The sequence below is a fragment of the Eurosta solidaginis genome, chromosome 3 (assembly GCF_040869045.1).
Source record: "Eurosta solidaginis isolate ZX-2024a chromosome 3, ASM4086904v1, whole genome shotgun sequence".
In the NCBI taxonomy this organism is placed as follows: Eukaryota; Metazoa; Arthropoda; class Insecta; order Diptera; family Tephritidae; genus Eurosta; species Eurosta solidaginis.
Window position 1 is genome coordinate 279684399 of NC_090321.1, and position 27590 is coordinate 279711988.

The following is a 27590-nucleotide window of genomic DNA, read 5'->3' on the forward strand; positions in this document are numbered from 1 at the left end:
ACGACAAAAATTGTAAAAGAAGCTGGGACTAAATTTTCTTGTCGTTCGGAGTCGGCATAAAACATAAAGGTTATGCCGCTAATTTGTAGGAAAAATTAAAATGTAGTACGACAAAAATTGTAAAAGAAGCTGGGACTAAATTTCCTTGGAAATACATCGTGATGATTCGTTGGCTGGGTTATGGGCGTCCAACAGGGCCACCAGTCGTTTCTTCTTTGGGCTAACTTGCTCCAATCGGTCACACCAAGGGAATTTATATAAATCGTTTCACCTGGTCCATCCAGCGAAGTGAGGGCCGCCCTCTATATGGGCTTCCGTAGGCAAGTTCCGGTAATCGGCACGTCATCTTTCATTCGAATAACGTGACCTCGATAGCGTAGCCGCTATATTTTAATAAGCTGGACTGTGTTGATGTCTGTAAAAAGCTCGTACAACTCAGGCCGAGAGCAGCCTCATCTGTTATTATCTTGATACATACTTCTGCACTATATAGCAGGACAGGCACGAAAAGTGACTAGTACAGCATGTTCTTTATTTGCATAGACAGAGCTGTTATTTTCAATTGCCGACTCAGTTCATAGTAGAATTTATTAGCAAGAGTGAACTGTACAGCCTAGAAAGTGCTCGTATCGGCACCGTGATAACAGTGAAGTTGGACTTCCAGTGAGTTGGGTGAAACCAGTGGAGGAAGACAAATTTCCCTTGGTAACCCGAATTGGTGTTTGTTGTCGCCAAGAAGGAATAACTTTTGAACATCGATATGAAATGGCAAATATGGGATGTTAAGTACAATTAACAAAGATACTTTCAAGGTGGGCGCACCCTTGCTCTCCCTGTAGCACTTCTTCGTCCCAATCAATAGATACAATCACTCACATATTGACACGGTTGTTAGGGGCGTTGGTTCCATTTTGCAATTAAATAGATGTATGATGTCGTGTAGAGACACATAAACTTAAGGATATGCATACATAGCGTATGTTGGGATGGATTCTGGCCAAGTAAGGGTTTAACCTTTAGCAGTAACCTATTAAAGTAACACAAGCATATTTACTTAAGTTATATACATATGCACAGGTACATTCATATATCGCACACCTAGATAAATGTGGAGACAACTGAAAAGTTCTTAATTTCGAAGTTATGAGTACCTCCGAGCTTCAAAATTTATTGCCTACTGAACAGTTGACTAATTACTTACTTACTTACTTAATTGGCCCTTAACCGTTTAAACGGTTATGGCCGTCCAACGAGGTGCGCCAGTCGCTCCTTCTCTCTGCCAACCGGCGCCAATTGGTCACACCAAGGGAGTTTAAATCGTTTTCCATATGGTCCTCTCAACGGAGTGGGGGCCGTCCTCTACCTCTGCTTCTATAGGCGGGTTTCGATAGACACTTTCATGGCCGGAGCGCCATCTTTCATTCGCATAACATAGCCTAGCCAGTGCAGCCGCTGCGTTTAAATTCGCTGAACTATGTTGATGTCTGCGTATAGCTCGAACAGCTCATCGTTAAATATTCTTCGGTACTCGTCATCGCCAACGCGTTGAGGTCCATAAATCGTTCGAAGAAATTTTCTCTCGAACACTCCCAGAGCCGCTTCATCTGCTGTTGTCATGGTCCATGCTTTTGCCCCATATAGCAGGACGGGTATGAAAAGTGACTTATAGAGGATGATTTTCGTTTGCCGAGGGAGGACTTTACTTTTCAATTGCCTACCTAGTCCAAAGTAGCATTTATTGGCAAGAGTGATTCTTCGCTGTATGTCGGAGCTGATATTGTTGCTAGTGTTGATGCTGGTTCCCAAATAAACGAAGTCTTTTACTATTTTGAAATTATGGCTGCCAATAGTAGCGTGGTTGCCAATGCGCATATGCGCTGACTCTTTGCTCGATGACAGCAGGTACTTCGTTTTGTCCCCATTCCATCAGACCATCAAACCCATTTTTACCGCTTCATTTTCGAATTTGGAGGAAGCAGAACTAACGGCGCGGGTGTTTAGGCCGATGATATCAATGTCATCAGCATACGTCAGTAATTGCACGCTTTTATAGAATACTAGCCTTTACCCGCGGCCCCGTCCGCAGGGAGAAATTTAAATATATGGGATATTCGCGTTAGCCTGCTTATTATCTGTTTAAAATTTTGTTTTCTGTCTAATGCATTTTATTTTTGTAATTGAGTAAAAAAAAGAACTAAATGAGCTGATAACCTGATAGGATCCCAAATGATCCCGAAATTATCCAGAAAAAGCTATGAAATTACCCCCACGCTATCGCGGACGGATCCCGAAAACCATCCAGAAATGCCCCGAAAGGGTCTCCAAAAGTTCCCCGAATAGTCCCAAAAAAACCGGAAATGACAGCGACACGATTCTAGACGTATCCAGAGAACCACACAGAAATGATCCCTGAAGGTGTTCCAAAATGATCCCGAAAAGGTTCCGAAATGACCCTGACGGGCTCCCGGGCGGATCTCATAAACCATCCAGAAAATATCCAGGAAGGGTCCCTAAATTATCCCGACATACTCCAGAAAAAGTTCCGAAATGGCTCCCACTTTCATGTCCCCGTCTCCTGTGGAGATGTTCGAGTTTGGCTTTTTTCCGCACATTACATTACAAAGTAAGGTAGTAACAAAGTAGCAAAATAGTACCAAAAATTTTCCCTCCTACTACTTTAATATTCATGAACGCATTATGAGGGCCGTCAGATTTTTGTTTGTTGTACTAATGACTTCCCTTGTCTGGTTTTTAGTGCGTCATGCGTCAGCTTAAATAAAAAGTTTGACACTTTGTAAAATTTTAAATTTTTTTCGAAAACGTTTTTGAGATTGGTTTGCAAATTTAATTAACGAAATTTGATAAAAAATTCCACTGGTATTTTCGTGATCGCTGACGTATGTACTTATACATGTCAAATACGAAAGCACATTCGAATATTGGGTGAAAGCTCTAATTGAATATTTTTTAACCAGCGGCCGCCACAAAAGGAGTTTGAACTAATAATTCCAGCCTCTTAGATATGTACATTATTATTGTAAAGCCAACTTTGGTTTTGTATGACTTTCCGTTTTGGCCTCCAAATGTCCTCAGGTTAATAGACATTTGACAGTTTTATTATTTGTTATTAATTTATTTTGTCGACTGTATGCCAAATGTTTTAGCTGGTGTAGCATTTTGTTGAAAACATTTATGTCAAGCTGTTAACTGCGGGATGTAATCGTACGTCGTATTCAAGCAACTTTTTGTATGAAAGCGCGACAGCAGACGACTATTTGCATTGGTTGTTATTGAGGCTTCAACTGCGGGCGCTTAAGTGCTTTGCTCTTTGGGGCTTTCGCCATCCGATTTTTTGTGTGTGTCACTTAACGGGTTAAAGTAAATCAAATCAGAGTTAACCAAATGTCTACTGCCACTGATATGGCATGCAATAACACCTACGCAGTGTTGCAAATCGTCGGTGTTACTATAAATCAGGTAAGTAGTGACTAGTGATCAGCAAACAGCTGGCTTCATAGTTGTGACTACAAAGTGAAATGGGTAATATATTTGGTCACAAGCGAATGTTGCTTTAATAGAGGTGCATAGATCGAAGCTAACGGTCCATGAAGACGTACATATGTATGTAACCACAAAATATAAAAGCTGTACATTTAAAGTACATAAGTTTGCAAGATTGTCCCGTAGTCATTCTGCAATTGTACTTTCGATGTCAGCGCAGCCCACGTTAAGTGTTTCCCGATTTTTGCTTTTGGGAAAGTATTTGTGCATACACATACATACAAATGTGCTTGTGAGTACGTGCACTTTCAGCTTTTATTTTTAAGTAATTTCTGCGTTTTTATTAAATCCAATTATATAAAAATGCCCTCCAGCATACTCGGCTTACGGTCTTAAATGTAGTGTTTGGTCACAATAAAATATGGCTATAAGCGGATGTCTTTCTTGGATCAATGTGCTTGCTATATATGTACATAAATGTGTAACAATTTACTATTCTTATTGTCTTGGGAAGTAAAACCACTATTTTTTGATGACGACCCAGGCAAAAGTTTTAAGAATTGTCTTTTGAGGGCAATTCGCCTTGGCTTCCAACCTGGTTTCACCCAGTGGGTCTCGTCGTATCTCTGCGGTCGAACGCAAAAACTTATTTTTTAAAATACTCTTTCAAATTTCATCGATGTTCTCTCTGGCGTCCCACAGGGCAGTCATCTTTGTCCAATTCTGTCCTATGTGTCTATCGACGAACGTCCCTTGCTTCAAGCGGATTTAAACTGCCTAGTTACTTGGTGCAACGTGAATTTAATGCCGCTTAACCTCAATAAATGTAAATTCATGTGCCCCTCCCGAAGATCTTTGCCAGCAGCCTCTTATGTAATTAATAATTTTTGTCTTCTATCAGTAAACTATTTTGTGGAGTTGGGAGTCACGATAGATACTAAACTTAGTTTCAACCTTCATATTAATGGTACTGTCAATAAGGCTAGAGGTGTTCTTTCATTCGTGAAACGGTGATCCAAAAATTTAGTGACCCTTATGTAACTAAAGCACTTTTCACTACTTTAGTTAGACCGATACTAGAATACGGATCAATAGTCTGGAATTCTAAATATCGAGTTCATGCAGATCGACTTGAACTAGTACAAAAGCAATTTCTACTTTTCTCTTTGAGAAATTTTCAGTGGGACTCTGCGTATAATCTTCCCCCTTATACTAGTCGTTTGAAGCTTATCAATGTTCCAACTCATGCAAGTCGTAGAGAAATGCTAGGCGTAATATTTATGGATAAACTACTGAATGGATTGATTTCCAGCCCAATTCTCTTAAACGAAGTAAACTTCAACGTCCCATGACGAGTGTCAAGACATTACAAACCTCTTATTTCGAGGCAGTGTAGAACTAATTTCGAACTAAGTGAACCTTTTCGGTGTTTGTGTCATGATTTTAACACTCATTCTATTTCTTTTGATATAACGCATTCACTTTTTACCATAAAGAAGATTGTCCTATCCTATCTTAACTTTAAAATTGTATGTACAAGAAGTTCACTTACTTAACAATGTAGTATATGCATTATTTCTAACTGTTATTTACAGTACTCAGCTGATGATTTTTATTCTGTAGCTGAGCAGTTTTAGATCTCAACGCTTATGAGGTGGGTTTTGTCTAAGGCTGGGGTAACGCTCAGTCAATCCATAGTCGAGTAAAAGTCCCACAAACCCCTACTGAATAAATACACAATATTTAAGTGTTACGAACACACGCACACACGGCTGGAGATATCAGAAGGGCAGCAGCTTTCCGTCGCAAGATGGCGAGGGGGCGGAGCGGCGGCTAACGGTCGTTGGAATAGAGGAGGTTAGGTAGGACGGCTGAACGGTTGGGTAACAGGCGGATTGGTACGGCGGTACGGAAGCAGCGGCTTAACGGCGGTAGGATGGCGGACGGCCAACAGTCGTCGTAGCAGCGGCGTGACGAATGCAGCAGCTTGACGGCGGTAGGACGGCGGACGGCCAACGGTCGTCGTAGCAGCGGCTAAACGGATGCAGCGGCTTAACGGCGGTAGGATGGCGGACGGCCAACGGTCGTCGTAGCAGCGGCGTGACGGATGCAGCAGCTTAACGGCGGTAGGACGGCGGACGGCCAAAGGTCGTCGTAGCAGCAGCTAAATGGATGCAGCGGCTTAACGGCGGTAGGATGGCAAGCGGCCAACGGTCGTCGTAGCAGCGGCGGTGGGCTACGGAGCGCGTACCAGGGCCGGGGTGAGAGGGGAAGTAGGGTGGCGACGGGGTTTACCTGGACAGCGGCGGCTCGTTCCAGGCGGGGTCGGTTGGCGGTATCGGCAGGATCGGATTGATCGGCAGTCTTCGGCAGAATCGATAGCAGGCTGGTCGGTCACCTGGGGAAGAGACTGCGAGGACTCGTTAGTGCTGGTTTCACCGCTGGACACCCCCGCCTCCCTACTTGCACACTAGTAGAAGGTGCGTAAGGGGGGGCGGGGTTGTACCAGCCGATACACCGTGGGTCGACCCGTGGGCGGAGGGGAAGTGCACCTTAACGGCACAGCGGTAGCCCCTGTGCGCACGCATCGGCTCACGGCCTAAACCAGTGCTGAGGGGAAGGGGTGGAATGGTCATGTGGGCGTCGGGCCGCTCATCGCCTAGGAGGGCGCGGGGGGAAAAGTAGCATAAGGCATCCTCCCCGTCGTCCTTACCTATGTGAAGGGAGACCCGCGCCATGACGGCGCCCTTGCCACTCAGCCAGCCGAAGCTAGGACTGAGGGGGAGGGGTTGTATGGTCATTAAGGCATCGGCCCGCACAACACCTAGGAGGGCGCGGTGGGCAAAGTAGCACAAGGCATCCTCCCCGTCGTCCTTACTTAAGTGAAGGGTGACCCGCGCCATGACAGCGCCCCTTCCACTCAGCCAGCCTAAGCTAGAACTGAGGGGAAGGGGTTAAATGGCCATGAAGGCGTCGGGCCACTCAACACCTAGGAGGGCGCGGGGGGCAAAGTAGAACAAGGCATCCTCCCCGTCGTCCTTACCTAAGTGAAGGGTGACCCGTGCATTACGGCGCCCCTTCCACTTAGCTAGCTAGCAGGAGGGAAAAGTATATCTTAAAAAAGACATCCACTCCCGCCATTATTGTGATTTTCATTGGTTTGCTATCAGTGGTTGTTGACTATGCTATAAAAGAATAAGTACAAGTAGTTGTTGGCTATGCTATAGGAAAATAAGTACAGGGAGGTTCAGGTTTAAGTGAATAAGGAAATACAGGGGGGTTACGTTATTGTAACCGCTACGTTACACGCTTAACAAACCTCCGCCTATCAACAACTCGGAAAAAAAATCAGCGCGTCATGCGGATGCGCCCCTCGCGTCGGTTGGGCGGGCTTTGGAGGGTATTAATCCGTTGGGTATTATTATTAAGTGAAAAATACCAGGAGCGTCCGGAAGCCTTAAACAAATTTTTCTGCTGCCCTCTCGAATGAAAATGTTGGCATCACCGTCATAAAGGAAATTTATATTCAAAACCAACACATTAAATTGTCAAATAACTGCCAGACAGCCGAATAAGCACGTTGAGTAAATGTAACGAAACATATGAATTTGTGATTAGTAATTTGACGTAAAATCCCAACCGTTGAGTGTATCAAAAATACTCAGCTCTTCATTCAGAAAAGTATCACTCAACTGTTGAACTGGTTGGGTTGTTGGAGTGATAAGGGTAAGGACACTCCCCGAAGGCCTTGGGGAGTGTTATCGATGTTGATGGTCCTTTGTCGGATGCAGATCAAGTAACAAGAACCATTAAGGTACTAGCCCGGCTATCTCCGCAACAATTTGATATGACCGCATGAAACCTTCTAGGCCATATCACCCTTCCACACCCTATTTCGGTGATGAACTTGTGGTCGACAGATGAACTTGCTCCTGTTAAAGAAACAGCATTTGCTACGGGTATTTTCTAAGCCCACTAACCCGCTGGGGTATAAACTGGTTGTGTTTGTGGAAAGCGCCCAATAAGATCGTTATCCTCGCTTTCACATCAAAATCATGCTTGGCGATTTTGCCGCCATGGTGGGCAAAGGTGCGGCCTTTTGCTCTGCATTCGGAAAAATCTGTTCATAATGTTGTCTTTTCTACTGCAGCCAAGGTGCGGCCTTTGTAATGTGATCAATTTGTTTTCATCTATGAAATAGTTTTATGTATGTTCTTATGCCGGCATCAAGTACTTGAGATAAAGGCGCGGTTGAGTCGATCAATATAAACAAAATCCAGTCTTCACGATTTTAAATTTTCCAACGTCCATATATTGATCGACGCTACCTCTGCTCTAAATATATTAATTAGCAGATTTCGATGTTCCTATTGGAATGTTAACAACACCACGAGTTTCATATGGTGTTTGAGGGCCATTCCAAGCTACTCGAAACCAAACGATGCTCAGACAAAACGAAGTCTAGCAGCAGATCTTAACCCCGATATATTGGCAAACAAAAGTGGGTATTGAACGGGGACAAGTGGAAGTACTTGCTGTCGCAAAATAAGAACGATCGCACCTGCCTCAGCGAATAAACACTCTTGGCAACAAATCGACAACTTGTCGATAAGAAAACGATAATTAGCTGATAGCTTGCCAATATCGGTCGTGTTTGGTAGCAAGTCAATAAAGTTGTTCTCAAATGGACTCGAAATAGAATTGAAAAGGCCACATGATCATCCCGATATGGTTCAAAAAAAGTCCCAAAGTAGTTCTTAAATGGTACTGAAAGAATTTCACAAATGTCGCGAAGTAAAGAAGAGCCTAGGGTCGACCGTTTAGAAAATCTGTTTTTTATAATTTAAATTTCGACATTGCTTTGCCCGGGAAATCAAGCTAGGACCTTCGGTTTGGTAGACGGATCACGATACCACCACAACACATCGGCCGCGTAAGAGTATGCATTTTATCATTCCTATTGTTTGCACACGTTTTTTTGCAGACGATTTCGGAAAATAGCTCTGTGTGACGTTGCCTAGTTGTTGTTTTTTTTTTTTGCAGTTTTACGAAAAATTCATATATTTTCATTGCCGAAATATAAAAATAAATGCAACTGTTATAACCTAGGTAGTTTTTTTTTTTTTGATCTGGCATAGTGCCATAAAAATTGTTGTTTTCAGCACTTGAACTGCAAACTGAAGAATTAGTATATGTTGTATCTTTTGTAGGTAAGTTTTGCTACTTACATTTTTTCTTTCGTAAATCTCTATTGAAAAGCGAAATTCTATTTGAAATATGTAAATATAATTTTTGTGTCTGCGCACGTCGTTCATTCCTCACATACCCCAATGCTCATAAATAATCGAGACAACCGAAATACAACAATGTAAGAGTGCTGATTTCTTGTTGTAATAGCGTTCTATTACATTTTGATTAAGAATTTAAAATATGTTCTGCTAATTTCACGTGGCATTTTGATTGAATTTTTGTTATACCCAGCAGTACTTGTACACAGGGTATTATAACTTTGATTGGATAACGGTTGGTTGTACAGGTATAAAGTAATCGAAATAGATATAGACTTCCATATACCAAAATCATCACTACCGAAAAAAAAATTGATTGAGCCATGTCCGTCCGTCCGTGCGTCTGTCCGTTAACACGATAACTTGAGTTAATATTGAGATATCTTCACCAAATTTGGTACACGAGCTGATCTGGACCCAGATTAGATTGGTATTGAAAATGAGCGCAATCTGATGATAACCACGCCCATTGTTTATATATATAACATTTTGGAAAACACAAAAAACCTGATTATTTAGTAAATAATACACCTAGAATGTTGAAATTTGACATGTGTACTGATATTGAGAATCTTGATAAAAATTTGAAAAAAAAAAATTTTAAATGGGCGTGGCACCGCCCACTTGTAATAAAATCAATTTTACAAATATTATTAATCATAAATCAAAAATCGTTAAATCTCTCGCAGCAAAATTCAGAAGAGAGGTTGCCTTTACTATAAGGAATGCTTTGAAGAAAAATTAACGCAATCGGTTAAGGACCACGCCCACTTTTATATAAAAGATTTTTAAAAGGGTTGTGGACGAATAAAATAAGCTATATCTTTGCAAAAAAAAAGAGCTTTTTATCAATGGTATTTCATTTCCCGAGTGGATTTATAACAATAAATAGGAAAAACTTCAAATTTTAAAAAATGGCCGTGGCACCGCCTCTTTTATGACTAAGCAATTTTCTATGTTTCGAAGAAAAATTAGTTCAGAATAGAACAATATGTATGTGTATTATTGCGCAGCCTTGTAACACTATTAAGCACACAAAACAAACAACAACAGCATTTCAAGTGTACAGCTGGGTATGTAATGTTCGGTTTTACCCGAACTTAGATTTCCTTACATGTTGATTAAGAATTTGAAAGATGTTCTGCTAATTCCAAGTAGCATTTTGATTGAATTTTTGTTTTTATTTGTTTAGAAATTTTTGGTTTTCTACGTTGCTTTAAAATCTAGCTCAAGTTGATAATATTTGTACATACACACATATATGTACACATTGGAGGTTTACGCCGATCACTTTATCGGCAGCGGCGGCGTAGGCTCTATTATATACCAGCAGGGGCGACGTGGGCAGCAACCCGGCGTACGCCGGTGTTCTTACTTTAAAAAGCTTGATTTTTCTATTTAAAAAAATAATATTTAGGAAAGGTTGTGTTTGTATGTATTTAAGGAAATCAACGTATTGGCCATTTCGGAAAGATCCGGGGTTCTTGCCTCAAGATCTCGCAGACCGTTCAAAAATGTCCAGGAGTAGCTCCTTGCGGAGGGATTGTCCCTCGTTCGCTTACGACAGAGAAGCTTAGAACCTAAACCCGGTCTTTGGAATTGGTACTGCTGCGCTGCTGAAAAGGAATAGAGATACATAAAATAGTCACACTTTAGCCTGTATATCTCGTGCAAAGCGTAGTTTTACCTAGGGATAACTGCTAATAATCGTCACGAACACAATTTCTTTAAATCGTTTGTGGCTCCTTGGCGGTCACGCGCATAGGCGATTTACGATTGCTATTAATGGTCTATTAATACTCATGACTCTCGTCACAGGGCGCCCCCAGTTTTTCGGTTGTTTTAAGAGCTACAATTCCCGATGTGCGAACAGTAGCAATCCCGACCAGCAGTCGCTACCAGGCCTCCTGATCCTCACACCATATGCCAGCACAGAAGCTATAGGACTGCGAATTCGAACTCATTCCTTCGTCGACGTCGCTTTCCTAGAAGCTGTAGGTTTAGCTCCGAAGACTTTCCAACGAATACTTTTTTCACGCTATGCTGCCGAGCTACACCGGAAAAACACCTTGAAACGTTAGGGAATGAAGGCCAAGGATGCCGCCCTCGAAATCATAAGCAGTCTAAGTGGATGTCATTGCGTAATGGGTGAAAATCGTATAATCCTCGGCGCATCTACATAATTAAAATTTTACAAAGACCCTGGATAAAAGTTTTAAAATGTAGACCAAAGTTTGCAGACGTTTGTGTTCACAACATTTATTTCAATAGTCTTCGTCAAAACAAAACGATATTTTAGAATGAAAGTCAACCGATTTAAATTTGAAAGATGTTAACTGCTATTTTCCGGCCTTATGATATAAGAACTCATTATGGATGACCGCGTAGCTTTAGTTTTCAGACTAGTTCCACTGTCCACTACGTTAGGGTAGTAGCAAACACGGTAATTAGTTCGACTGTTTGGGAAAGCTTTTGCTTCACCACTTTGAGTGTTCGTGCCAAGGACAAAGTCTCACCTATTAAATATATGTGCCTACGTATTCACATATGTAACAGGAGCCGTAACGTGTAGGTGATATTTAAACTTGGTTGATAAGCTATAATCAATGTGATTCACTCCAAGGGACTAGTTTTGGATAGGACCTCCAACTTTAGGAAATGTCAAACGGGGAGACTTGGGTGTTGAAGGATGAAGTGTTAGAATCAAAATTAACATTTCAGACGCTATTGTATAGTTTCGCAAATAAACAACAGATGTTTGAATGTAAGCTCAAGTGGTTTTTCAAACCCTTCTCATACGTACATTTAGCCTAAACTTAAGTATGAGGTAAGAATTATTTCAAAGGAGTGTTTATGCCCCTAGAACCTACTAAAGGATTTTGCATCACTGATTTAGTAAATTCTTTCAGCCAATTGCAATATAAAATTCTTTAAAAAATCGGCAACTTTTTTGGGTAATTTTCTTCTTTTAACAATTTGAGGACAATTTGAAAATGTGTTCGGTTGGGCCATTTTATTTAAATTCATTGCTCGTAATTTATGGTTTGAAAAAAATATGCAAAGTGGGCATATAAATTTATTATATACCTTTTGTTTTAGTGTTTTGTTTTAATAACTTAGTGAATTGGGTATTGAAAAGTCCGCGTTAAGCTGACATTGAAAGCGCCTGTTTTTTTAAATAACTTTTGAACAGTTAGAAATTCGCAATTAGTTTCTTATAACCGGGATTGATGCGTATCCGTTGATGCCACTTTCGACCATATCCGACCAGTTTTCGACATGAACAATAAATAGCCTAAACAATCGGCGGCGGCGTGCGAAAAACTACAAAAATCGGCGGCGGCGGCGTATATATCTAGTACACATATACGTAGGTATTTCTATGTATATATGTATATTCATAAATATTAAATTATTTATGATTTGAAATTGTGTATAGTTAAAATATTTACATACATATATACATATGTATGTCTTAGCTACCTATATATTAGGCCGGGTCGATTTGTGGGGAGGCAAAAAAATCGCCCATTGCTCTGTGAAAATCATATTCTAGGGATCAAAATAAGAAACTTTGCCGAAGGAACCATACCTCTAAAACGAATTCTGATGTCCCCCAATTTGGGTCGAACTTTTGGGTAGGGGCAAATTTTGAAAAATCCCACTTTGACCCATTTAGAGTGCTCCAATCGAGTCCAAATGTTTGACCGACCCCCACTAACTTTGGAGGCCCGACCCACCGATGCCAGTGGCACACCCCCTGGAACCCCCTGGGGGTTCACCATACAAAGATTTCAAAAAATCGCCGGTTTTGCACTTTACATGAAAAAATCAGCGAAATATCTATGTTTTTTCTTTTTTGAGTTTATTTTTCTCTTTAGAAATTTATTTAGTCAGAACATATGTAAATGAAAAAATGAATTTAACTTAGTAATAGAAAAGATTTAAAAAAAAAATTATTAGAAATTAGCGTTTTTACAACCCTTTTAAAACGAAGGCATCACTGTGATGCATTTGCAGTTCGTAAACATAGTTGTGTGGGTTTTTTATTCAACCGTTTTAAAAAATGAAGGTATCACTGTGACACAATTGCAGATCGTAAAATTGCTTTTGTTGTTTTTTTGAAGCCACCACAAGGCACAGCAGGTAGAATTGAAATTACCATTTCATTCTTATTACCTCGTCTCGTAGACCATATATAACGTAACAGTTTTTGTGAATGCATGAAGTCGTTGTGAAGAACTCAAAGTGTGAAGTGCTTATTTCCATCCTCTACACCGCAAGATGAAGCAACTACATCAACAACTATCGAAAACCCAATGAGTCATATACCCAAGCATGATGTTACTGTTTTTGGTGTGTCTACTGATTTAACTGATCTTAATTTACCTACCCATCTGGATATCTTGAGATGTTATTTTTACTTAAGCGAACGTGCTAAAACAGAACAAAAAAAGTTTTCCCATAAATCATTCACTATTCAAGTACAAGATAAGTTGATTGGAATTTGGGAAAAACTTGGTATGGAAATAATGCTAAAAAAAAGTGTATTTAATAAATTGAATAAATTGCTTGACAAGTATCAAGTGCAAATCAAGAGAAGAAACGATAGATAAAATTAATGAGAAGTATCATACTAGGATGGTAAAAGAACCTCATCTTGTTATTTTGAGAGAACCCAATTCTGGATTGATTGGTTACGTAAGACTGGAACATAAAACCGCTGAATACAAAACAACCAAATTAAATGGTTTTTTCAACGATAAAAACGGTAAGCCAACAAACACTGGCCCACACGGTGGAATTATACGACGATTAGAATTGCCGTTAAAAAGACCATTTCATTGGTTCGTTTGCCTTCTAAACTTCAACGAACTTCCGTTTAGGCATTTGTTTGTAAGAATTTGGATAAATCAACCAGCACTGGAGCAAGATCGGCAACCGGAAAACTGAGCCGTCAAATCGAAACTTGTGAAACTCTTCCGGTAAGTTATTGCTATCACTCATTTATTATAATTGTCAACCATTTTTAATTATTTTATTATTATATATTTTCAGGTGGTGGACGGCTTCCAGAAAATTGAGTTGCAAAATATGCCCCTGCTCCAGAAAAAATTGAATTTTCCACCGATTCGAAGTACTTATACGACATGGCCCATACAATTTCTAGCGGCGTGGTTCCGGTGGATCTGGCTAACATCAAACAAGGGAAAATTGTACATTCTCGGTGGCTCACCAAGGCTGCTAGATTATTGCGATTATATGTGACAACGGAAAATCCAGATGCAAATTTAAGAATTTTGGTTGAATTTATATTTAAATGTTATGTGCTAATGTACTTCAATATCAAGTATTACAGCTCTGTCGTGTACGGCAGTGCATTATTTTTCAAGTTCATTGGTTGGTCACGATTTCTAGAACCTCGTTTACGCAAAATTGTCAATCAAGTAATTAAAGATAATTCATATTATGCGCATTCGGAAAATATCTCGTTATCAATGTTGTTTGGTGATAGCAAAGAAAAGCGCGACTGTGCCATCAAGAAAATTCTACGCTATCGAACCGATGTTGACGAGCCAATGGAACTTAGAGTTTATAAAAAACCAGATATAAACTTTAATTGCACAAGTTATACGGAAATGATCAATTTGAATGATATAAATATCGTATTTGAACCACCATTCACGCGAAGCATTCCGTACGACACATTGAAAGAATATTTAAATTAAGATGATCCACCGTTTAATGATCCAAAAATTTCATCACACATACAAGGAACGGAACGACATGTTCAATTGCTGTTATGGCGACAACATTAGAGAGCCGTGCGAAATTGCCCAGACTTGAAAGTAAAAAAGACTTCAAACAATAATTTTTTTTAGTTTCTTTTCTATAACTCACTTAAATTCATTTTTTCATTTACATATGTTCTGACTAAATAAGTTTCTTAAGAGAAAAAATAGATATTATTATAAATAAATAATAAATATTATTATAAATAAATGAATAAAAATAAAGAAAAAGCATAGCCATTTAGCTGATTTTTAATGTAAAGTGCAAAACCCGCGATTTTTTGAAATGTCTGTATGGTGAACCCCCAGGAGGGTTCCAGGGGGCGTGCCACTGGCATCGGTGGGTCGGGCCTCCAAATTTAGTGGGGGTCGGTCATACATTTGGACTCGATTGGAGCACTCTAAATGGGTCAAAGTGGGATTTTTCAAAATTTGCCCCTACCCAAAAGTTCAACCCAAATTGGGGGACATCAGAATTTGTTTTAGAGGTATGGTTCCTTCGGCAAAGTTTCATATTTTGATCCCTAGAATACGATTTTCACAGAGCAATGAGCGATTTTTAAATCGACCCGCCCTACTATATATATATATATATATATATATATATAATAAGTACTACAAACCCCAGCAGCCTTCATAACTGGCTGACACTTGTTGCTCACATACTACGTCTACTAAGCGTGTGTAAACGGAAACCGTAAGATCAAGTTCAAGTTCAATATAAAACAGTAAAATAGTTTGCTTTTATACAAATATGTATATACAGTGACGGACAAAAGTTTACATACACCTCTTGTTTTCGCTGGATTGAAAGACTAGTAACTTATTAGAAAAATGCTGTTATACAGTTTTATTTTTAACCTTTTTCTAATGATAATTAACTAAAAAATCCTTGTAATACCAAAAAAAAAGCTATGTTATGGGAGAGAAACTTAAAAACAACGTTGACAAAAGTCTACATACAGTAACTTGAACAGCTTCACGTAACCCTTAATAATATTCTTTTTTAGTATTTAGTCGACCCGCCATTGACATATATAACAGCTTGAAGCCGTCGTGGCATGGAGGTACCTAAATTTGTCAACTCTACATGTGTTATACTGTTCCAAGCTTCTATGAAGCTTCTGTAAGGACAGCAGCGCTAGAAAACTTATTTTTTTTTTTTAATTTTCCGTCCTTAAATTTCTGAGAAATGCTTAATAATATTAAAATCTGGACTTTGGGATAGTGTACTTAATTGTCTTGGAGCATAGTGAAGCAGCCAATCCAATTCAGACAGCGATGTTTTCAAAATATGTTCCAATAAAAACTTGTATCTAAAATGATCTTTATTACACTCAATAAATGTAGTACTATCAATTCCAGATTCCAGTTGATACAAAATTCTTCGGATCGAGTGCAGTATTTCTTCCACACTTTTGTTCTTCCATCGCTACCGAAAATATTGAACTTTAACTTATCGGAAAACAAAACTTTTTGACAAAAATCCCGTCCCTTTTCCCTGTGTGCTTTCAAGCGAAGTTTTTGGGGGTTTTTCAGAAATAATAGGCTTGTTGTGTGACGTTCTTCTGTGAAAGCTGTTCTTGTTCAGAACACTTTGAATTATAATTGGATGGATACATTTGGATTGATCTTAGAGCAGAACCTTTTGGATTTTTGTTCATTTCTTTCAAAATGAAGCTGATGTCACGGCGAGATAGTTTCAGTAACAGCAGATGTAGGAAGTGCGAGCTGCAGGAAGAAACTGTTGAGCACGTTCTGTTTTCGTATCCTGCGCTCGCTCCATCTACTAGGAGCGACAAACTTTTAGCATTCGCCAAGAGAACGCAGTTATTAAACAATTTTATTTAGCTTGACTTGACATGGTGGAAGGCCGGTCGGAACGAATTTTGTAATTGAAATTTAAGTAACTTCTCGATAAGCTACAAGCTTGAAACTTGAAATATAGTTCAGAACCCGATGACAATGCAACAGTAAGAAAAAAACTCCGATAGGTGGCGCATGGATCGAAATATTTCAAAAAATCGTATTTGTGGTCAAAAAATCGTATTTGTGGTTCATATTTGGAACACATAATACATATGTACATGAATAGAAAGCGACCCATGAAAAAAATTGCTGCCAGATAGCGCAAGGATCCAGATATTCAGAAAATCGTGTTTGTGGTCCGATTTGGCTCATATTTGGAACACATAATACATACAAGAATAGAAAGCGGCATATGAAAAAAATCGTCGCTATGTGGCGAAAGGATCGAGATATTCAAAAAAATCGTATTTGTGGTCCGATTTGGTCCATATTTGGAACACATAATACATACATGAATAGAAAGCGACCTATGATGTCCGATTTGGATCGTATTTGGAACAAATATTACATACGGTCCGGCAGAAGTGACATGAAATTATTTTGGAGTTCGAGGAGGGGCAAGCATATGTGACGCGGAGAGTCGAGTAAAGTCCTTGGAAGGATTATGTATTGAGGACTTAGATTGTAACAAATTGTCAGGAAAGAGTCCTTGTAATAATGGGTCACTAAATGAACTAAATAGAATGAGAAATAATAGGCAATTAAATAAAGGCTAAAAACTAGAAAATAAAATAATTAAAAAAAATTTTTTTAAGTTAAACGGTTTTATTGAAAACAATACTAGCATGAAGTAATAATAATACTAAAAGCTAGAAAATAATTAGGTAGGTACTAGTCATCACAATCACCTAAATTTCTGTTGATAGTCATAAGTAAAACCAACTGAACCTTAATAAGGTTATGCTACGTGTCGCATTTTTAGAAATTTCACGCGCCCAACGCTTTCATTTGAATTTGTATTCTATTCATCGAACTTATATTTTTAGATTTTTCTTAAAACTATCTGACATTATTATTGTATTATTCTAATAATACTAATCAATACATATTATCAAAATATTGAAGAACATTTCTCCGAATTTAAAGCTAACAAAGTGTGATTATGTAACGTACGTATTAGCAATAATGCTTGCATTTCAATTAAGTGTCAATTACCTATCAAGCCTCTGACATCGTATGTATATTTACCTACGTACATCCATATGTATACTAGACTGTATTGAAATAACAACATTTGTCTATAAACTAAAGCCCGAGGTATCATGCATCAATTTGCATAGCTCTTTTATATCCAGTGGGTACTTGTAAAGAACTTTGACTGCATAATGTTAGAACGTAATGGCTTAAAAGAACCAAGATATATATAGACTTCCTGATATCAAACATCAACATTATCAACATAAATAAACATTTTTGATTGAGGCATGTCTCACTGTCCGTTAACGGGATAACTTGAGCCAAAAGTGAGATAGTTTTACGAAATTCGGCATGATGGCTTATCTGGACCTAGAAGAGAATGGTATGGAAAATGGGGAAAATCGAACTATAATCACTCCCAGGATCGTAGCGTGCTCCGCCTACCACACCGAATGCTATGGGTTCACATCCGTGGCAAAGCAACATCAAAATTTTAGAAATAAGGTTTTTCAATTAGAAGACAATTTTTCTAGTCGGGGTCGCCCCTCGGAAGTGTTTGGCCAGCACTCCGAGTGTATTTCTGCCATGAAAAGCTCTCAGTGAAAACTCATCTGATTTGCAGATGCCGTTCGGAAGCGACATAAAACAAGTAGGTCCCGTCCGGTCAATTTCTAGTAAAAATTAAAAAGGAGCACGTCGCAAATTGGAAGAGAAGCTCGGCCTAAAATCTCTTCAGAAGTTATCGCGCCTTAGAAAAGTTAAAAATGCGGTAAGTCTTTACTAAAGAGAGATAAAGTAGCTTAATACATGAGCTGACTTTACGACAAATAACAGAAATTTGGAAAATTTTGGCACTGCCCACATTTAGAAGAAATTTTACATTTTTTCACGCCTTAAATAGAAAGTTGTTGAAGATATCCTGCTAAAATTTGGCATGCAGGTTATCCTTGCTAATACACATACTTTTTATGAAAATCTTTTAAGAACCAGCCGACTTTTAAAAATAATCGATATCGAAATTTCGAAACTTCCAACAGTGCAATCCCAAAGGCTGATAACGTTATGAAATTTGATATGCAGATTAAAAAAAAAAAGAAGAAATTGCTATTATATATACACCGTGTGAAAATAAATGGACTCGGCTGGCCACAACAACCAATTTATTTAAAGTCGATATCGAAATTTCGCAAAATTGAAAAACGCGAGAATTCATTACCGATTTACAATATAGCGATCCAACTTGATAAGCTACCGAACTGTTATCAAAAGGTTATCGATTTCGTATTGGAGTGCGCCCATTCTGCTATCGGCGTCTTATGGATTTACCAACACCTCTTTCTTATAACTCAACTATGTAACTTTAATATAAGATCAATGACACAACTGTAAAAGCCGATAAGAATATGAGGACTCGGCGTTAACTAATTGATAACCGATATAAAACAATAGCTTGTCGGTGTCGGATGTTATCGATAAAAATCCAACGAGAAACTTCTCGAAGACTCCAAAATTATTTGTTTTTTTATATACCTATTTCTGTTAGAGCTTACGATTTCTTTTCGAACACAAGCGAGAATTTGAGATCCGAGAAAACGAAAATTCGGTTTGCGCGATATTCTCGTATCTCGAAATAGTCGTAAATCCCGCGAGCTTCTCGACATTCAATTTAGTCACAATACTGACAGTATTTATACACTCTTTTTTTTTGCACTTTTTGATTACATTGCCTTTCCAATAATACTTCACTCAAAACATATTTATTTAATTTTGTTCTTAAGACCCACTTGCAGAACGGCAAGCCAATTTTAAGCGTAGAGCTGCTTTAAAAAATGTTCGAGGTTAACCTCTCATACCAGGTTAACTCTGGGTTAAAAAGGCTACTTGTCGTTCTACAAGTGGGCCTTATATTCTGTTTTTTTTTTTTTTTTTATCGATAAAACGAGAACTCGGCTTCACGGGAGATTCTTGAATCTCGAAATACTCGTAAAGTCCGCGAGCTTCTCGAAATTCTATTTAGTCTTTACATTGGCAGTGTTCATTGGTTTCGGTGTTTTTTACTTGTGGTGTTGTGCTCCAAAAGAAATCCTAAACTCTATACAAAACAGCCAATACATCGATTGAATTGATCGAGATTCGAAAATCTCGTCAGAAATCTCTTCATAACAAGTTGGAGATATCAAGTTAATTTACAAACATGTTAATTTCCTACGCAGACGTGCCTTTTTATACTCAGATGAGCAGAGTTCACAGAGTATATTAATTTTGTTCGCATAACGGTACCCCGTAACGGCATAAACTAATCGAGATAGATATAGACTTCTATATATCAAAAAGATCTGGGCGAAAAAAGAAATGCATTTAGCCATGTCGTCCGTCCGTCCGTCTGTCCGTAAACACGATAACTTGAGTAAATTTTGAGGTATCTTAATGAAATTTGGTATGTAAGTTCCTGGGCACTCACTTATTTAAAATGAACGAAATCGGACTATAGCTACGCACACTTTTTCGATATCGAAAATTTCGAAAAACCGAAAAAGTGCGATAATGCATTAAACCGATGCAACTTGGCAGGTGGATTGCCCTTATGACGCAGAATATAAAATTAGTAAAATTTTTGAAAATGGGCGTGGTACCGCCCACTTTTAAAAGAAGGTAATTTAAAAGTTTCGCAAGCTATAATTTGGCAGCCGAGTATGTAATGTTCGGTTACACCCGAACTTAGCCCCTCTTACTTGTTTTGTTTTTTCATACATACTTTACACTTCTTTTCCACTCAATATATTCATATATTTTTTTGTTTAAATAAATATTAACATGTACATATGTATGTATATGTTTGAACTTGGAACAGTTGCTATATATGTATGTAGTATACTGAATACGCAATCAACCAAGTTGAGCTATTCTACGCCTGACGTAGGAACTTGCATAGATTAAATGCAACTAAATATTTAAGTAATCGAGAGAGTAACAGATGGGAATCAAGTTATATAACAATATGTATAAGTACAAAATTCACATACGTACAACAACTATTTCTAATTATACTGTAAAAAAGTAATATTGCTAATGTCTTGAAATTTGGAAATTTTTGTGTTTGGTCAAATATGTAATTTAAAAAATTGCAAAAAAGACATGTGTCCCGGAACTAAAATCTCTAATACACTTATTTATATCTTGTAGATAGGCTTGTAAACAAATATGTGTGTGAATGATAATATTTGATTAACAAATTGGTATAATATAATTACATTCAAAAGTGATTCAAAAAATTTTCCATAATTTCGTTGCAAATAAGTCGATGATGTAGAGAACTATTGATCTTGAGTTATGCTAATATTTGTAAGTTATTTAATATTATCTTGTCAATATTTGTTGAAAAGCTTGAACGATTTTGATAACAACACAAATGCCAAAAAAAAAAATATTCAGCACTGCTGTCCATAGCAAAAAGGCAGTAAAATGGAAAAGTGAAATCGGAGAAAATATTATTTTTATTTGAGAAGTATGATTTTTAATAATCGGGGATTGCCCATATTGCTTTTTTAAATGTATGAAAACATTTATTTGAAGCAATTTTTTTAATTTTATAATTTGTTTAATAATTTGGGAAAAATTTTAAACAACGTGACATCAGGACGGACAAGGTGACAGCTGTTTCGATTATACCTTGTAAATCTCTTCAAAGCCTTTTCTCCCGGGAGTGGGAGTCGAACTCGCGCTCCTACGATAGTTGAAATGGTTATAAACGCATTCAGCTACGTCATGCCTGTTGTAAAGTTTTTCCCAATTGCCTTCTTTTTTGCATATTTTAATCTTTTACACATTGCATACTTCGTATGCAATTATGTGTTAAAGCTATGCTTGGTACGGCGGTTTTCGCGGGAGAAAAGGCTTTGAAGAGATTTACAAGGTAGAATCGAAACAGCTGTCGCCTTGTCCGTCCTGATGTCACGTTGTTTAAAATTTATTTGAGAAGTTTAAGATTTTTCAAGTAAAAATCAAATTATAAACGTTGTTTATTTGTTTAGTAATTGAGCAAATTGTGATCGCAGAAATTTATTGGCGTTAAAGTTTCTAAAAGGCAGTAAGTTCACTTCACTGCCGTTTTGCTATGGACGGCAGAGAAGTTCCGTGCTCACAATAATTAACTCCATTTGAAAAGGGGCGTATTTTTATACTCAGCTGAGCAGAGCTCACAGAGTATATTAATTTTGTTCGCATAACGTTACCCCGTAACGGCATAAACTAATCGAGATGGATATAGACTTCTATATATCAAAATGATCTGGGCGAAAAAAGAAATACATTTATCCAAGTCCGTCCGTCCCTCTGTCTGTAAACACGATCACTTGAGTAAATTTTGAGGTATCTAAATGAAATTTGGTATGTATGTTCCTGGACACTCATCTCAGATCGATATTTAAAAAGAACGAAATCAAACTATAACCACGCCCACTTTTTCGATATCGAAAATTTCGAAAACCCGAAAAAGTGCGATAATTCATTACCAGAGACAGAGAACGCTATGAAACTTGGTAGGTGGGTTGACCTTATGACGCAGAATAGAAATTTTTGGACAATGGGCGTGGCACCGGCCACTTTTAAAAGAAGGTAATTTAAAAGTCTTGCAAGCTGTAATTTGGCAGCTGAATATGTAATGTTGGATTATACCCGAACTTAGCCTTCCTTACTTGTTTATTAGTAAATTTAATATATATACAGCTGCAGCAGTTCCTATCGGATGCAATACCGTCAATAATGGTCTAAAATTAAGCTGTTTGTTGTAGAAAAGCTGCTTAGGAAACATACGGCTTATTACTCCACTCGACTCTCACATCTGCTCACTGAGAGCGTTGTATAAGACCAGCAGATCATCTCTCATTCTGAGCACGCAAACATAACTAGTGCGATTATAAATATCGCATCTTCTTGAAAAAAAACCTTGTCTATGCAACCATGCTGCATAAAGGCGTGGCATACGCCGCTAGAAAGTTGCTCGCGAAGAAGACAGCTGACTACTCCACTCAGCTCTCACACCTGCTACGATAATGATAATGGCGACCTGGTGTCTGACTTGCGGAGTGGGACAGTTGTCATTTCGTAGGACATCAGAATGTTAAAAGTGTCAGCTGAAAGCACTGTGGGGCAGAATTAGAACTGCTACTTTCTCTTCTCTTAACGCGATAGTTCTGCGGTAGTTCGAAACTAGTTTGCTGCAGGAGTTCCCTCTAGCGTACTACGCAACGAACTGGTTGGACCTCTGGAAGACTAACGATATGAGAATCAGCACGCACCATCCTATCTTTTTGTAGACTTCAAAGCAGCTTTTGATACCATGAAAGGAATTGCTTGGACACTGCTATGTCTAAACTTAAGTTCCCTGCAAACTTATTAAGTTGTGCCAAATGACAATGAGCAGCACCACCAGTTCCATAAGGGCAGGAGAGGACCTTTCCGCGCAATCCAAAACCAAGCGAGAATTCAGGTCAAGTGTATCCCTTTAGTGCGATTTGTTTCACCATTGCCCGCGTATTCTGATTATATAGACAAGATTGGCCTTAGCAATCGCGTCGTCAATTCCGTCTTCTCTGAATTGGATAAAGATGCGAAAAAGTGGCTTTTGCGGTAAATGAGGACGAAGTACTTGCGGTCATCCCGTGTTGATTCTATTTTCATCTCCGTAAAAATTTGCATCTTGTTAAGATCTTATCTATCACCAGGCACGGATAACATACCACAAGCTTGTGGTGACCTTAATTTTTTTTCACAATTCACCAGATAAAACCCTAAATGTGATATAAAGCAGACCGTCGTGAAAACTATAAGTAGAATGTATGGTCAACCACTTCCAGCGGCCGATCTATTTGCATCAAAAGTTCTTCCAATATACTATAAATAGCGCACAGTTATGGCTATTATAATCAATCATCAATAAATCCGTTCCGTTTTTCGGTTTATTGTCTTCGCACTATTAGCACAAAAATTAATTTATCAACAATTTAAATAGCGACAAATATTCTGAATCAAGTTTCACTCTTCACCAAAACAAACTCTAACCTTTATTATTTCAAATGGCGCCAATAAAACAAAGTCTGTGAAAAAATAGCAAAACCAATAAAATATTTAATCGCTAGCCATTTAATCACGTCATAAAGTAGACAAAAAAAATCTGTTCCCCCACGTTGAATATAAAACACTTTTTAGTACAGAAATTTATACACATTTGCACAAAAATAATTGCCGACAGGCATTAAATATAAAAATTAATTTTTAATTTGTTTTAAATTTATTGATAATGAATTAAAATATCAAAAAAAAATAGCATAGTTAAGAAACTGAAATGAGATTTGAAAATATAAATCTATCAATTTATATGAGGGTTAATACCTATCTCTTTACTCCTGTAAGAACGCAAGCTGCGACCTTGAAACCGATGTTCGGAGAGTACTTAGATTATGGAAGGAACACTTCTCTGCTCACCTAAATGGAGAAAATGGAGACAACGATGTACCGCTCAGGGATGATGAACCCGATCCTGCAATCGTTGGTGATGGAATTATTGTCTCCCACGCAATTATGGCGATGTCAGAAAAGCAATAACCAGATTACAAAACAACAAGCCCGCGGACGCTGTTGGATTACCTGTGGAGCTATTCAAGTACGGCGCAGCTTCTCTACAAAATATGGTCCGATGAGTTTATGACTGAAGATTGGAAAGTGCAAAAGGGGGGGATCCTGCGGCTACTATCACGGAATCAGCCTTCTTGGTATCGCTTATAATGTTCTGTCAAGCGTGTTGTGCGAAAGATTGAAGCCCAACGTGAATAGGCTGATTGGACCTTATCAGTGCGCCTTCAGACCTGATAAACATAGCATCGACCAGATATTTACTATGCGCCAAATCTTGGAAAAATCCCGAGAAAAAATTATTGGTACTTACTTACTTAGTTGGCGCTTAACCGTCTAAACGGCTAGGCCACTCTGATATAATCGGTTAAGGGCTAGCAGAGGAAATCCCATCGGCAGCGTCTGAACACCTCTAGCTGCGGTTGCAAGCGGGCGTCTGTCTTGGAGCAACTGGCTTGGTATATAAACGTGCAAGTAATATTTTTACCCCCGCTGAGCGGGTAGTGTGCTGGACTTGGGACCCACCACGTAAAACCATACTCCAATGAAATATACCAACAAGCCTCGGATAATTAAAAAATCAAAAAAATTATTGGTACACATCACCTAAAAGGCCCGATCCACCTCCGAAGAGATTTAAGCCAAACTTATCTTCCAATTTGCGTCGTGCTCCTTTTAATTTTTTCTCCGTATGGGCAAGGCTGATCAGTTTTCACTGAGAGCTTTCAATGGAAGAAATACACTCGGAATGCTTGACAAACACTGCCGAGGGACGACCCTGCTTTGAAACTTTTCTTGTAATTTAAAAAAGATTTCGAAAATTTTGATGCTGCTTTGCCTAGGGCGTGAACCCAGGTCCTGCGGAGCACGCTTCCATCACACCATGGCGGCCGCTAATCTCTGCTCTTTTAACTAACAATTATTAGTGTCGCCCTAAGAATACCAAAAGAATACTGCTGAAGCAGCAGATTTCCATCAACATAAAAAAGTAATGGCTGTTAATATGACACAGATTTTGGTGGCACAATAGTCATAAGAAAAAATTAGTGACCCCCTTAAGCGCCATTTGCATAATATCGATAGTTGTTGGCTGATGAAATGGACAACGAAATCAGGGCCCGCATTACGTGTTACGACCCGTGATCGAAACTCATTTTTTAAATCACATTAGCTCTGAAATGGTGGATCAGATTAATGGTATATGCAATCTAGCAAATGGTTTTCAGGGGTCAGTTCTTCTACCAGAAAAATAGTTAGATTGGTAGAGGATTTGTCGTGTTTACAGATTATTGTTCACTTGAGACCAACACTTTTTCTGCTGAAATTATCTTGACGAAAACTTCAGTTTAATTAACAATAGCGCCTCCTATTTTACTGAATCTCTGTTAATTCAATACCAACAAAGCGGTGTATTAAACTAAATATAATATGATATATATGTATTGTTATATAGATATGATAGCCCAGCGCATAGAGCGCAGGACTCTGACCCAGAGCACATCGACTTGATCCTTGGCTACGGAAAGCTGAATTGTTATTTTTCGGGCATAATCTGGTTTAAAATTGAAACCAAGTTAAACGCAATTTTCTTTTTTTTTTTAACCGATCATTTGTGTAGTAAAAAAAAGTTTGAGATTAATGCTCAAACTTTTGCTCGTTTTCTGGTGTTCTCTCAACGGTTTTAATACAAGCCGAAGTGAATTTTTTTGTTCTTTTTCTTTTAGTGGTCAGTAAATACACTTGCAGCATAATTATTTCTATAAGGTTTGTTTAATTATTTTTTTTTTTTTAATAACCAAACAATATTACCTCATACCGTCGGGCAAAGATCAATTATTTTTTAGTGTTGTAGAACCTATATACCAAATTTTATGACGAGTTGAAATAATGTTGAAATAATAGATACATGGACTCCTTTTTCAGCAATTTGATTCACTTTTCGGCATACGTTCAGATCGCTAAAGTCTACCCTTTGGGAAGCTGGCATGCGTATAAGAACGGAGCAATTTTAAACCAAACTTCCGTAAAACATTATGTTTATTAGCTACATTCTTATCTATATAATGTTATATGTTCACATATGCGGAGCTTTTTACATACCTTTGGTATAAGTTTCTGTAAAGAAAGAAAAAAATCGAATATAAGTAATTTATAAAACCAAACAATTAGCAAATTATATGAACTGAAGTATATTTATGAAGCTTACATCATTAGATACGTCGTAGTGTGGTGTTTTAGTTTTAGTTTTTGGTAGCAAAAGAAAGAAAAGGAGCGCCCCACCTCCCGCTGAGTTTTCAAAAACAAGTGAAGTAAAACATTTTTTTAAGGATAACTTGACGCCTCTTAGTAACTCTACTTGGCACTTATTGTCGCTTAGTATGCGCTCATGTTATAGCCTTGATGCTATTCAGTCGGGGCATTTCTAACTAACATAATATGTCCGAAGACAGCAGGTCACATGGGCAAATTCACCAAACCTTTACTCTACTTACAGAAGAACTTTAAGCATTTTATGATGACAAAAGTTGCTAAGAAGTTTTTGGGGAACTTTGAAAATAAATATATATTGTTATACTAACTTAACTACAAATAGTCTAGCAAGACAAAAGAATAACTTAGCAGGTCTGTATATACATAACTATGGGAATAGAGCTGTTTAAGAAGGCAAGGTATATTGTCCCGATCTTGACTATTTACATGAGCATCTCTTACAAATATTATTCGCCGCGAAAGACTTGAGCAATAAATGGGACTTTAAACAAATTCTGATATGAAGTTCTTCATGGGAATAATTGAACCCCTTTATCTAACCATACGGTTATGTGGGAGTTACGCATTATACCATTTCCATATTGACACTTCTCAGTGATCACTTTGCCTTTAATAAAAACGAGATTATCTTCTCAATGGGAAGTGTATGCCTAAAAAGTTTTGGGAAAAATAAAATCAAAATATTTGTATGAATTAAGTGGGAATTGCCCTCATTGATTTTAAATGTATGAAAACATTTATTTGAAGCAATTTTTAATTTATAATTTATTTAATAATTTGGGAAATATTTAAACGACGTGACATCAGAACGGACAAGGCGACAGTTGTTTCGATTATACCTTGGAAATCTCTACAAATCCTTTTCTCCCGGGAGTGGTATTTGAACCCATACTCCTACGATGGTTGAAGTGTTACAAACGCAGCAAACAAATGAATAGAACAGTGGCAAAAATACCAGATTCTTTGAAACCGCCACAAACAAAAAGCATAACTTTAGCACATGATTACGTACAAAGTATGTACTGTACAAAGAATATAATATGCAAGGAAGGCAATTGGGATACAGTTTACAACAACTAAGGCATAACGTGGGCGAATGCGT

The 27590-nt window shown here is 38.2% G+C and overlaps 1 protein-coding gene across 15 annotated transcripts in view; it reads right to left on the reverse strand.

Annotated features, from left to right (window-relative positions):
* Positions 1 to 27590, reverse strand: part of wdp (windpipe) — a 166429-nt gene that overhangs the window by 18917 nt on the left and 119922 nt on the right. For all 15 annotated transcript variants that reach the window (XM_067776662.1, XM_067776660.1, XM_067776670.1 and 12 more), the window contains exon 4: positions 26318 to 26332. The gene's annotated coding sequence lies outside the window, so the exon portion shown is untranslated. The remainder of the gene's footprint in view (positions 1 to 26317; positions 26333 to 27590) is intronic.